Genomic DNA, 13,050 nt, shown 5'->3' on the forward strand with positions numbered 1-13,050 from the left:
GAACCGTTCTTAACTACGCAAAAACCACAACGATGATTATCAAGTTTGTTGTTTTAACCTTCTTCTAGGACTGAACATAGTAAAATTTGATTCAACTAAAGTATAAGAAACAGACACCCGCCAGCCACCTTTTATGCAAAACAAGTTGCATGTCAGTTGGTGGAATCGGTCTCATGTGCATGGACATGTAAGGTTGGTCCGGACCGCTTCATCCCACAATACCGTCGAATCAAAATAAGTCATTGGTGGTAAGAAGACTATCATCGCCCACAATTCTTTGTGTTCTACTCGTGCATATCATCTATGCATAGACCTGGCTCTGATACCATTTTTGGGGAACGTTGCATTGAAAACAAAAACAATTCTACGCACATGCAAGATTTATCCTTGGAGATGCATAGCAACGAGATGAGAGAGTGTGTCTATGTACCCTCGTAGACCGTAAGCGGAAGCATTTGTTAACGCGGTTGATGTAGTCGAACTTCTTCGCAATCCAACCAATCGAGTACCGAACGTATAGCACCTCCGTGTTCAGCACACGTTCAACTTGGTGACGTCCTCGCCTTCTTGATCCATCAAGACGGTGAAGTACTGGATGAGTTCCGGCAGCACGACGACGTGGTGACGGTGGTGGTGATGCTATGTCCGTAGGGCTTCGCCTAAGCACTTCGAAAATATGACCGAGGGGCGTCGCACACAGCTAAGAGATTGTCGTGGTTATGTGTGGCGCTCCCCTCCCACATATATATAGGTGGGGGAGGAAGGAGCAGCCAAGGAGGCGCCCCGAGTAGGCCGAATCCTACTTGGGGTCTCTCCCAAGGCGCTCCCCTTTCCTTTTTAGGTGAGCGGGGAAAGGCAGGGGAGGGAGGAGCCCCCCTTCCTTTCTCCCATGAGAAGGGGAAGGAAGGAGGGGCTAGCCCTCCCCCCCTTTCCTTCCCTAGGGCCAGTAGCCAGGGAGATGGGCGTGCCATCCCCCCTGTGGGCTGGTCTATCCCCCTTGGCCCATTAGGCCCATACACCTACCGGGGGTGTCCGGAACCCCTTCTGATGACCCGATGACTACCCGGTGCACTACGAAACTCTTTCGGTGTCTGAATATCATCGTCCTATATATCAATCTTTACCTCCAGACCATTACGGAGCTCCTCGTCATGTCTGTGATATCATCCGGTACTTTGAACAACATTCGGTCACCAAATCCATATAGCTCATATAACACTATATCGTCAACGAGCATTAAGCATGCGGACCCTACGGGTTCAAGAACTATGTAGACATGACCGAGACACCTCTCCGGTCAATAGAGAATAGCGGAACCAGGATGCCAATATTGGCTCCTACATATTCTACAAAGATCTTTATCAGTTGAACCTTATGACATAATACATAATTCCCTTTGTCCATCGGTATGTTACTTGCCCGAGATTCGGTCGTCGGTATCTTCATACCTAGTTCAATTCGTTACCGGCAAGTCTCTTTACTCGTTCCGTAATACATCATCTTGTAACGAACTCATTAGTCACTTTGCTTGCAAGGCTTCTTATGATGTGCATTACCGAGAGGGCCGAGAGATACCTCTCTGATACTCTAAGTGACAAATCCTAATCTCGATCTATGCCAACTCAACAAACACCTTGGGAGATACCTGTAGAGCATCTTTATGATCACCTAGTTATGTTGTGATGTTTGATAGCACACAAAGTATTCCTCTGGTATCCGGGAGTTGCATCATCTCATAGTCGAAGGAATATGTATTTGACATTAAGAAAGCAATAGAAAAAAACAGAATGATCAATATGCTAAGCTAACGGATGGGTCTTGTCCATCACATCATTCTCCTAATGATGTGATCCCATTATCAAATGACAACACATGTCTACGGTTAGGAAACCTTAACCATCTTTGATCAACGAGCTAGTCTAGTGGAGGCTTACTAGGGACACGGTATTTGCTTATGTAATCATACATGTATTTAAGTTTCCGATCAATACAATTCTAGCATGAATAATAAACCTTTATCATGAACAAGGAAATATAAAATAACAACTTTATTATTACCTCTAGGGCATATTTCCTTCATGTGCCTCTCTACCCCTTCCGTTACTGGGTGAGGACACCGCAAGATCGAACCCATCACAAAGCACCTCTTCCCACTGCAAGAAAAATAAATCTAGTTAGCCAAATTGAACCAAAGTTTCGGAGAAGAAATATGAGGCTATAATAATCATGCGTATAAGAGATCAAAGAAGACTCAAATAATATTCATAGATAGAACTGATCATAAACTTGCAATTCATCGGATCTGAAAAAACACACCACAAAAAGTCATTACATCAAATATATCTCCAAGAACATCGAGGAGAACATTGTATTGACAATCAAAAAGAGAGAAGAAGCCATCTAGATACTGCCTATGGACCCGTAGGTCTCTGGTAAACTACTCACGCATCATCGGAGAAGCACCAATGAGGTTGATGTACCCCTCTATGATCGTGTTCCCCTTCGGCAAGGTGCCGAAAAGGGCCTCTGGATTAGATGTCGTGGTTCTAGAACTTGCGGCGGCTGGAATTGTGTGTGGTCGACTCCCGTAGGGTTTCTAGAATATTTGAGAATTTATAGAGCTGAGAGGCGGTGGAAAGGAGCTCCGTGGGCCCCACCACCCAGCAGGGCGTGCCTGGGGCCTCTGGCGCGCCCTGGTGTCTCATGGGCCCCACGGGCCTCCCCTCGGGCACTTCCTTGGCTCCCATGTTGTCTTCTAGGACGAAAAAATCTCCAAAAGGTTTCACCGCGTTTGATGGATATTTTTCAAAGTAAAAAACAAGCAAAAAACTGCAACTGCACTTGACACTATGTCAATAGGTTAGTCCCAAAAAATGATATAAAGTTGCTATAAAATGAATATAAAACATCCAAGAATGATAATACAACAGCATGGAACAATAAAAAATTATAGATTCGTTGGAGACGTATCAGTACATAAACTCATGTAAGATAATCTAATTATTTTAATTCATTATAGAGTAGGAGCCTCTCCTACTGTTTCAGCTGTCAAAAAAAAGGGATTCATCGTTAGGGGTGTAGTCAAACTCGGGAGCAGCATCGGTCTCAGTGTCTACAGAAGAGAAGACGGGGAAGAAATAATAAATATAAAGCAAACAAATGCATCACGATGCATGACATGGAAATTTATTGTGTTAGGGGTGACCTAACGCAATGCTACATGTTACAGACGAAGCGGGAAAATATCTGTGAATATTTCCCCGGCTTTAGGCAGTTAGAAGGTTCTATGTTTGCAGTGTTAGGGACATGTGATAGGCATGTGGATAGCATATTCAGATTCATTATATTTTTCTGACCAATTTTCATATATAAATTAGTTTCATCTGAGCTACGGTTGAACCTCTAAAGTTTTAAAAATATTCTGAAAATTACTGGATTAAATATTAATTCAAAGCTATTTATATATAAAAATAATTGATGGGTTGACCACAAAAAATCGAAATAGAAATGGAAAACGATTAGAATCAGTCGGATGATTTCCGGGCATCGTCACCCGCGTCCGGCGCCGTGCGATCGCACCCAATCGTGTGGCGCGGAGCGTATCTTTTGTCCTTGAGGTGAACACCTATCGTGATGACTGTTTAGTACTAGTTTCCTTTTATATGCACTTCACACATAGTGCCTACTTCTTAGCACGTACCTCCGCATGTACATACCTGCTGCTGCAAACAGTTTCAAAAGTACGTACATAGCAAGCACCGATTCCAGAACACCATATTTTTTACGTCGATTATGCCTGTTTGTTGGACTTTGATACTAGCAAGCACATGGAGTCATAATTTTGAGAGAGATCTAACTAACTCCTGAAAAAATGGATCGGCCCCCGCGTCGTCTCCCGGCGACACGGGCGGCAGCCATCTCCTCCGCCCTTCACCGGCAAGATCTAAGTTTGCTCCCCTCGCCGTCGTCGGAGGACGTCGCCGGGCAAAGTCCCTGCAGCCGACGGCGACGGCGAGGACTCATTCTACGTGCAGCGGCAGCAGTGTAGAGGGATGCTTATGTGGCAGATGTGCTGCGCGGTGGGCCGGCATCGCCCGGGGTGTGAGCTGCACGGCGGCCTGTGATCTTGTCAGGGTCTTCCCTCTTGATCAAGTGGCCGATCAGCGGCTTCAAGTCGCAGGCTCGCAGCTTCTCTGTCTCCTCTGGCGGCCGACGCAGGGACTCCAGATCGTGGCTGAACAAGGCATCTCATTTGCATGTGCCAAGCACGTACTAAGGTACATGATGCATGCTTACATGGATGCACGGTGGCTCACCAAGCATCTCTTGGATCTTCGTCCATGGAGCCTTCTGATGGCCCTTGAGCGCTCTTGGCGGCGCACTTGATCCTAAAGTGCGGTGACTCCTTGCTACAGTTGGCGCCATGGCTCGCGTACGGATGCGTTGTCATCTACGATTACATCTTACACGGGCATGGTTACAAGACGCCGCGATCCCATGAAGGTTCGCGGCCGGCAACCATGGATCTGGTGGTGACCACCCGCGGCTCTATGATCCACGGCTTGGTGGTGATGATTCAGATTCGGTCGACCGAGTGAGGGTGACTGCACACTATGCTGCAGCGACCTCCTATGGCTCCACAACAGCGGTGGTCATTGCAAGATCTTCGGTGCATATCAGGATCCAGTGGTTGACTTTGGCAGTGGGATGCAAATTATGGGCGACCACTTGACGCAGAGGAATGGTTGTGCAGTGGCGGTGGTCACATCACATGTAACTGCTTGGATCGTGGAATAGTGGTGGCGACAACACTTGCAAGACTTCAATGGTGGTGCTACTCGAGCACCCGGTCGCGAGGTCCGGGGTGAAAGCCTAGGTCTGAACTGAAATGGTTATGCCTGGCAATGGCGATGTTTTTTTTACGTCATTACCTTGTTGAAGGCATTGTACGGATATGCTCCGACTAATTCTTCAAGGTGAAAACCTAGATTATGCACTTGGTGGTTGAATCCGGTAACGGCGACGCTTGAGTGTTGCTACCTTCTTGAAGGCGTTGCTGTTGAAGAACCTCGTTGTCTGTGTGGTGTCATTAGATAATTGGTGCGGATATTGTGTTTACTGTAGTTTGCCGATCGTGGCTCTGATCACTTTGGATTTTTCTTTTTTCCTCGGCTACACATAGCTTTGGTTTTATATGACTTTGCTATTTGCCGCCCTGTTTTTTGTGTGTGTGCATTTGTGTTGGTTGTGTGCATCTTAACTATGTAGAGGCCGGATGTGTGCTTTTTTGGTTTGTATCTTTTTGATTCTCCTTTATGAGGTAATAAAATCCACCCTTTATCGAAAAAAACATGGAGTCATAATTTGCTTGGATATAGCAATGCTTAGAATAGCGTCCAATGTCTCCGCCGCCATCATGGCCGTCAAAACATATACCGAAAAAGACTTTTGCCCCACTTTATAAATAAATAAAACCACCGAGCACAAAGTCAACATGGTACCAGCCGAACAACACACACACAACGCCATCGCAGGCAAGGTCCAACAAACATGCACACAAACACTACACAAGGTTCAGCTGTGGGCATAACACAACATGCCCAACTCAGAAATGAGGCACGCACAACACATAAACGGCGGTGGCGGCGAGGTAGAGAAGATCTAATCCGGCTCTGGAGGTGGTGGGGGAAGCGGAGGAGCCATCCAGAGAGCCATCGCGCGAAGCTGGGTGATGATGGAGGTGAGGGCGTCTCTCTCCCTGGGCGTCTAAGTGGTCGCCAAAGCTGCAAGTAACCAAACCATTTGAACAAAGCGTCAGTAGCGCAACGAGGAGGGACGTGCTGAATCACAAGCTTATTCCTAATAGTCCACAGCGTCCAGGCTAGCAGACCGATGGCCAGCCACCTAATGTGGCGAGACGCGGGTGGTGACGCCTGGAGTTCGCCGAAGAAAGCGGGGACGTTGTTGTGGTCCCAGCTTCCACCCACTAATTTGCGAAAACCGCTCCAAAGAAACCGCGCGGACACACAGGTGAAAAAGATGTGGTTCGTATCCTCTTCAGGACCGCAGAGCGGGAATGGCCCATCCCCAGGGCCATTGCGTTTTAGGACCTCTACGCCTGACGGGAGGCGGCCGCAAATCCATTGCCACCAGAAGATCCTAATCTTTAAGGGGAGCCGGATCACCCAGATGGTGGTGAGAGCCTCAGGACCCCGCGAAGGGGCTATAGACTGGTAGAGAGATTTAGAGGAGAATTGCCCAGATGACTCTAGACACCACCTGGTGCGGTCCTCTCCTATCTCCAGGTTCGGCTCGTGCAGAGCAATGCAGTCGAGCAGGTCCTGCCACGCCGCATTCTCCGCCGGTCCAAATGGTCTCTGGAACTCGAGATGCCCTAAGTCAATAAGGGCCACCGCGACAGAAATCCGCGGATCTACCGTGATGGTGAACATGTCAGGAAAGCGAGCCGTGAAGGGGTGTGCCCAGCCCATCTATCATACCAGAACAGTGTGCCGGTGCCAGATCCAACCGCAATCGAGGTCCCGATGCGGAGGACTGGGAGGAGATGTATGATGGATTGCCAGAACTGGGAGCCACTGGACCATAGGCAGAAGGCGAGTGGCTGATCACGGAGGTATTTCTGCTGGATGATGCGAAGCCACAGGCCACCCTCTGCGTTTGCAATCCACTAAAGCCACCTAGTCAGGAGAGCAACGTTCATGCGTTTAGAGGACATGATCCCGAGTCCGCCCTAATTGCGAGGTTTACAGATCTCCGTCCACCGAATCATGTGGTACTTCTGCTTATCGCCCTCGCCAGCCTAGAAGAAGCGCCCCTGAACTGTGGCAATCTCATGGTGCAGAGTCTCAGGCAGGCTGTAGAAGCTGATAATGAATATGAGCAAGCTGGAGAGGGACGAGTTAATGAGCACCGTCCAGGCTGCCTTTGAGAGCCACCGGCCCTGTCATGGTTCAATGTAGTGTTGTAGCTTCCCCACCGTGTGGCACAACTCGGCCACCGTGAGCCTCATGTTGCTAATGGGGATCCCCAAATATGTCGTGGGGAAGCTCCCGAGCTGGCAATTGAGGCGGTCCGCGATGCTCTGTCGCCCGTCTTGGGGGTATCCCAAGACCATGACCGCACTCTTATCGAAGTTGATGTTGGGGAACGTAGCATGCAATTTCAAAAAAAATCCTACGATCATGCAAGATCTATCTAGGAGATGCATAGCAACGAGAGGGGGAGAGTGTGTTCACATACCCTCATAGACCAAAAGCGGAAGCGTTAGGTTAACTCGGTTGATCTAGTCGAACGTCTTCACGATCCAACCGATCTAGTACCGAATGTACATCACCTCCGAGTTCAGCACATGTTCATCTCGATGACGTTCCTCAAACTCTTGATCTAGCAGAGGATCGAGGGAGAGTTTCGTCAGCACGACAGCGTTGTGACGGTGATGGTGATGTGATCCGCGCAGGGCTTCGCCTAAGCACTACGACGCTATGACCGGAGGAGTAAACCATGGAGCGGGGCACCGCACACGGCTAAGAGAACAACTATTGTGCTTTGGGGTGCCCCCTGCCCCCGTATATAAAGGAGGGGAGGAGGAGGCCGGCCACCAAAGGGCACGCCAAGGGGGGAGTCTAATACGTCTCCTATGTATCTATAATTTTTGATTGTTCCATGTTGTTATATTATCAATCTTGGATGTTTTATAATCATTTTATATCATTTTTTGGTACTAACCTAGACATAGTGCCAAGTTCCAATTGCTGTTTTTTCCATGTTTTTTACATCGCGGAAAATCAATACCAAACGGAGTCCAAACGCAATGAAACTTTACGGAGATTTTTTTGGACCAGAAGGAACATAATGGGCCCTGGCTGCGCCTAGGGGTGCTCCGAGGAGAGCACAACCCACCAGGGCACGCCGGGAGGCCCAGGCGCGCCCAGGTGGGTTGTGCCCACCTCGGGTGCCTCCCGGACCGCCTCTTTTCTCTATAAATACCCCAATATTCCCAAAACCCTACGGGAGTCGACGACATATTGATACAGCCATCGCAGAGTCCAGAACCACTAGATCCAATCTAGACACCATCTCGGATGGGGTTCACCACCTCCATTGGTGACTCTCCGATGATGCGTGAGTTGTTCTTTGTAGACCTTTGGGTCCGTAGTTAGTATCTAGATGGCTTTCTCTCTCTCTCTCTCTCTCTCTCTCTCTCTCTCTCTCTCTCTCTCTCTCTCTCTCTCTCTCTCTCTTGATTCTCAATACAATGGTCTCTTGGAGATCCATATGATGTAACTCTTTTGCGGTGTGTTTGTTGGGATCGATGAACTTTGAGTTTATGATCAAATCTATCTTTTATATTCATGAAAGTATTTGAGTTTCTTTGATCTCTTTTATGCATGATTTCTTATAGCCTCGTATTTCTTCTCCGATATTTGGGTTTTGTTTGGCCAACTTGATCTATTTATCTTGCAATGGGAAGAGGTGCTTTGTAGTGGGTTAGATCTTACGGTGCTTGATCCCAGTGATAGAAGGGGAACTGACACATATGTATCGTTTCTACTAAGGATAAAACGATGGGTCTATCTCTACATAGATAGATCTTGTCTACATCATGTCATCGTTCTTATTGCATTACTCCGTTTCTCCATGAACTTAATACACTGTATGCATGCTGGATAGCAGTCGATGTGTGGAGCAATAGTAGTAGATGCAGGCAGGAGTTAGTCTACTAATCTTGGACATGATGCCTATGTAATGATCATTTCCTGGATATCGTCATGAGTATTTGAAGTTCTATCAATTGCCCAACAGTAATTTGTTCACCCACTGTTTGCTATTTTTTTCGAGAGAAGCCACTAGTGAAACCTACGGCCCCGGGGTCTCTTTCTCATATATTTGACTTTGCGATCTACTTTTCCTTTGCATTTAATTTTCAGATCTATTAATCCCAAAAATACAAAAATACTTTGCTTCACTTTATTTTATTTGTGATCTATTTATTCAATCTATTACAACTTTCTCTCGTTCGTGCACCAATTTCTGGCGCCATTACCCGAAAGGGATTGACAACCCCTTTAACACGCCAGGTTGCGAGTGGTTGTTATTTGTGTGCAGGGCCTGTTTACGTTGTGTTGCTTGGTTCTCCTACTTGTTTGATAACCTTGGTTTCATATCTGAGGGAAATACCTACCGCCGCTGTGCTGCATCATCCCTTCCTCTTTGGGGAAATACCGACGTAGCTTCAAGCAACATCAAAAGTAATTTCTGGCGCCGTTACCCGGGAGGATCTTCAACATATACTAGGTTCCTAATCCCATATCTCATCTCCTCACAATTTACATTATTTTCCATTTGCCTCTCGTTTTCCTCTCCCCCTCTTCATAAAAATTTGCCGTTTTATTCGCCCCTCTTTTCTGTTCGCCGTTTTCTTGTCGGATTTGTATTTGAGTGCAATCTTGTTGTCTGGTCATCATGACTCAAGAGAACACCAAGTTATGTGATTTCTCAAATACCAACAACAATGATTTTATTGGCACTCTGCTTGCTCCTCCTGCCACTAGTGCGGAGTCTTGTGATATTAATACTGCTTTGCCGAATCTTCTTATGAAAGATCAATTTTCTGGTACTCCTAATGAGGATGCCGCGTCCCATCTTAATACCTTCATGGAATTATGCGATATGAAAAATAAAAAAGATGTGGACAATGATGTTGTGAAGATGAAATTATTTCCGTTTTCTTTGTGTGATTCTACAAAAATTTGGTTCTCTTCTTCGCCTCGCAATAGTATCAATTCTTGGAATAAGTGCAAAGATGCTTTTATCACTAAGTATGTTCCGCCCGCAAAAGTTATTTCCCTTAGAACCCGGATCATGAATTTGAAGCAACTTGAACATGAGCATGTTTCACAATCTTGGGAAAGGATGAAAATGATGCTAAGGAATTGTCCAACTCATTGGTCAAATCTTTGGATGATCATACAAAAATTTTATGCGGGTTTGAATTTTGTTTCTCGTAATCTTTTAGATTCCGTCGCAGGTGGTACTTTTATGGAAACTACTTTGTGTGAAGCCACCAAATTGCTTGATAATATTATGGCAAATTATTCGCAATGGCATACCAAAAGAGCTCCTACTAGTAAAGAAGTTAATTCGGTTGAAGAAATTTCTTCTTTGAGTGAAAAAGTTGATGCTCTTGTGAAATTGGTTGCTAGTAGAAGTGCTCCTATTGATTTTAATGATATGCCTTTGTCTACTTTGATTGAACAAAATAGTGATGCCATAGATTTGCATTTTATCTCTTGAAATAATTTCAACAACAATGCTAATAGAGGTAATTTTAATCCTAGGCCTTTTCCTAGTAATTCCTCTAATAATTATGGTAATTCCTATGGAAATCAATCTTATAATAATAATAGGAACACCTCTCATCTTGAGAACAATATTAAAGAATTTATCAATATGCAAAAAGTTTTCAACACTTCCATAGAAGAAAAGTTGAGTAAGATTGATGTTTTGTCTAGAAGTGTTGATAGTATTGCTCATGATGTGGAAAATCTCAAGATGGACATTTTTGTGCCTAAGGTTTATGAATCAATTAAAGCTCGTTATGTTTCTATGGATGAAAGTAAGAAAAGAACCACTATGCTTACAACTAAAAGAGAATTTTTAGAAAAAAAGTGTTTTCTAGTGATTTCTTTCGCAAAAGTGATGAAGATCTTAAAATGATTGGTGTTTCTTGTATTTATTCCTTGTTTAGTAAATTTAATATTGATGAAAAAGGGACTTGAGAAGAGTTAACTTTATCTAGAAGGCGTCCCGATAATTCGAAGGGTGAAAATCTTGTTGAGAAGATTGATAAAAGTGGGTTTGAAGAGGTCAAAACTTTAGCTAGTGATGTACCCACTCTTTAGGATTACAAGGACTTTAATTATGATAGTTGCTCTTTGATTGATTTTATTTCTTTGTTGCAATCCATGATAAATTCACCCCATTCTTATGAACAAAATAAAGTTTTTACTAAACATATTGTTGCTGCTATGATGAAAGCTTTTGAAGAAAAATTTGAGTTAGAAGTTTAAATTCCTAGGAAATTGCATGATGAATGGGAACCTACTATCAAAGTCAAGATTAAAAATTATGAGTGTTTTTCTTTGTGTGACTTGGGTGCTAGTGTTTCTACAATTCCGAAATCTTTATGTGATGTCCTTGGTCTTACCGATATTGAATCGTGTTCTTTAAATTTGCACTTGGCGGATTCCACTATAAAAAAGCCCATGGGAAGAATTAGTGATGCTCTTATTCTTGCAAATAGGAATTATGTTCCCATAGATTTTATTGTTCTTGATATTGATTGCAATCCGTCTTGTCCAAATATTCTTGGTAGACCGTTTTTATGCACTATTGGTGCCGTGATTGATATGAAAGAAGGAAACATTAAGTTCCAATTTCCTTTGAGTAAGGGTATGGAACACATCCCTAGAACAAGAATTAAGAGAATCAATCATGAGGGCATCTTATGGATCTTGAACCAAATATGACAAAACTTAGATCCTTACTTTATGCCTAGCTAAGGGCGTAAAACTATAGCGCTTGTTGGGAGGCAACCCAATGAATAAAATTTATTTTTGTTTTTTACTTCCTATTTTTGAGTGTTAGCAAAATTATGTTACTGTTATGATTGTATTTTTTTATGTTTTAATTAGTGTTTGTGCCAAGTAAATCCTTTAGGACTTCTTGGGTGATAGTTGTTTGATCTTACTGGAAAAAAACAGAAACTTTTGCGCTCTCAAAAATAGTTCTCATTTTTTACCAGAGAGCAATAAAATACCCATTCCACTTGCAGTAGATCAATATACAAATTTCTCAGGCCGTCCTAATTTTTCAGAATTTTTGGAGTTACATAAGTATTCGAAATAGTCAGATTTCTACACACTGTTATGTTTTGACAGATTCTGTTTTCTTTGCATTGTGTGCTTGTTTTGATGGCTCTATGGTTTTCTTTGATGAGTTTTGGCCATAGAAAAGTTGGAATACAGTATATATAATGTACGAACAAAATAAGAATTGGTTTGATACAACACTTATAGTAGTGATTTATTTTCTTATACTAACGGATCTCACGAAGGTTTTGTTGAGTTTTGTGTGATTGAAGTTTTGAAGTTTTTGGTTATCTTACGATGGATGAAGGAATAAGGAGTAGAAGAGCCTAAGCTTGGGGATGCCCTGGCATCCCAAGCTATTATCCAAAAATGAGCAACCAACTAAGCTTGGGGATGCCCCGAGTGGCATCCCCTCTTTCTTCTAACGACCATCGGTATTTTACTCGAAGCTATATTTTTATGTGTCACATACTATGTGTTTTGCTTGGAGCGTCTTGTATGATATGAGTCTTTGCTTGTTTTATTTTGTGTTTTAAGTCTTGATCCCTTGATGGACACACCTATTTGAGAAAGCCAAAATTATGTCATGACTTGTTATAATTGCTCTCTTGGCTTCACTTAAATCTTTTATAAGCTATGGACTTGCTCTAGTGCTTCACTTATATCTTTTTGAGCACGGTGTGCTTAGTATTTTTGAAGAAATGCTCTCTTGCTTCACTTAGATTTATTTGAGAGTTAGTAAAATTTTCAAGAAAATCTCTCTTGCTTCACTTAAATTAATTTGAGAGAAAAAAATGGGTCGCGCTAACTGCCACACGTGTGGCGGGAAGGGAGACGCACCACACGTCTCTAATGTAAACATATTGCCACATCATCGCATGCATGCATGTAGGAATCTTTTTGGATTTTTAGTTTTTAAAATGTTTTATCTCTTAAACAAAAAATCCGATTGAAAATCCGTTTTCACCATTAAATCCCTCGCGATGAGATCTTCGAAACTAGATCCCATGTTGATATGTTTTGATGAAATTTTTTTTGGATTAAAAGTTGCCATGTCTATTGCATATGAGTTGCCATGATGTTTACACTGAAGTTGCCATGATATGTTTCAGCTATTTTCTTCTACATTTAAAAGTAAATTTTGACATTTATAAAACGG

The sequence above is a fragment of the Triticum aestivum genome, chromosome 6A, assembly GCF_018294505.1.
Source record: "Triticum aestivum cultivar Chinese Spring chromosome 6A, IWGSC CS RefSeq v2.1, whole genome shotgun sequence".
Classification (NCBI taxonomy): domain Eukaryota; kingdom Viridiplantae; phylum Streptophyta; class Magnoliopsida; order Poales; family Poaceae; genus Triticum; species Triticum aestivum.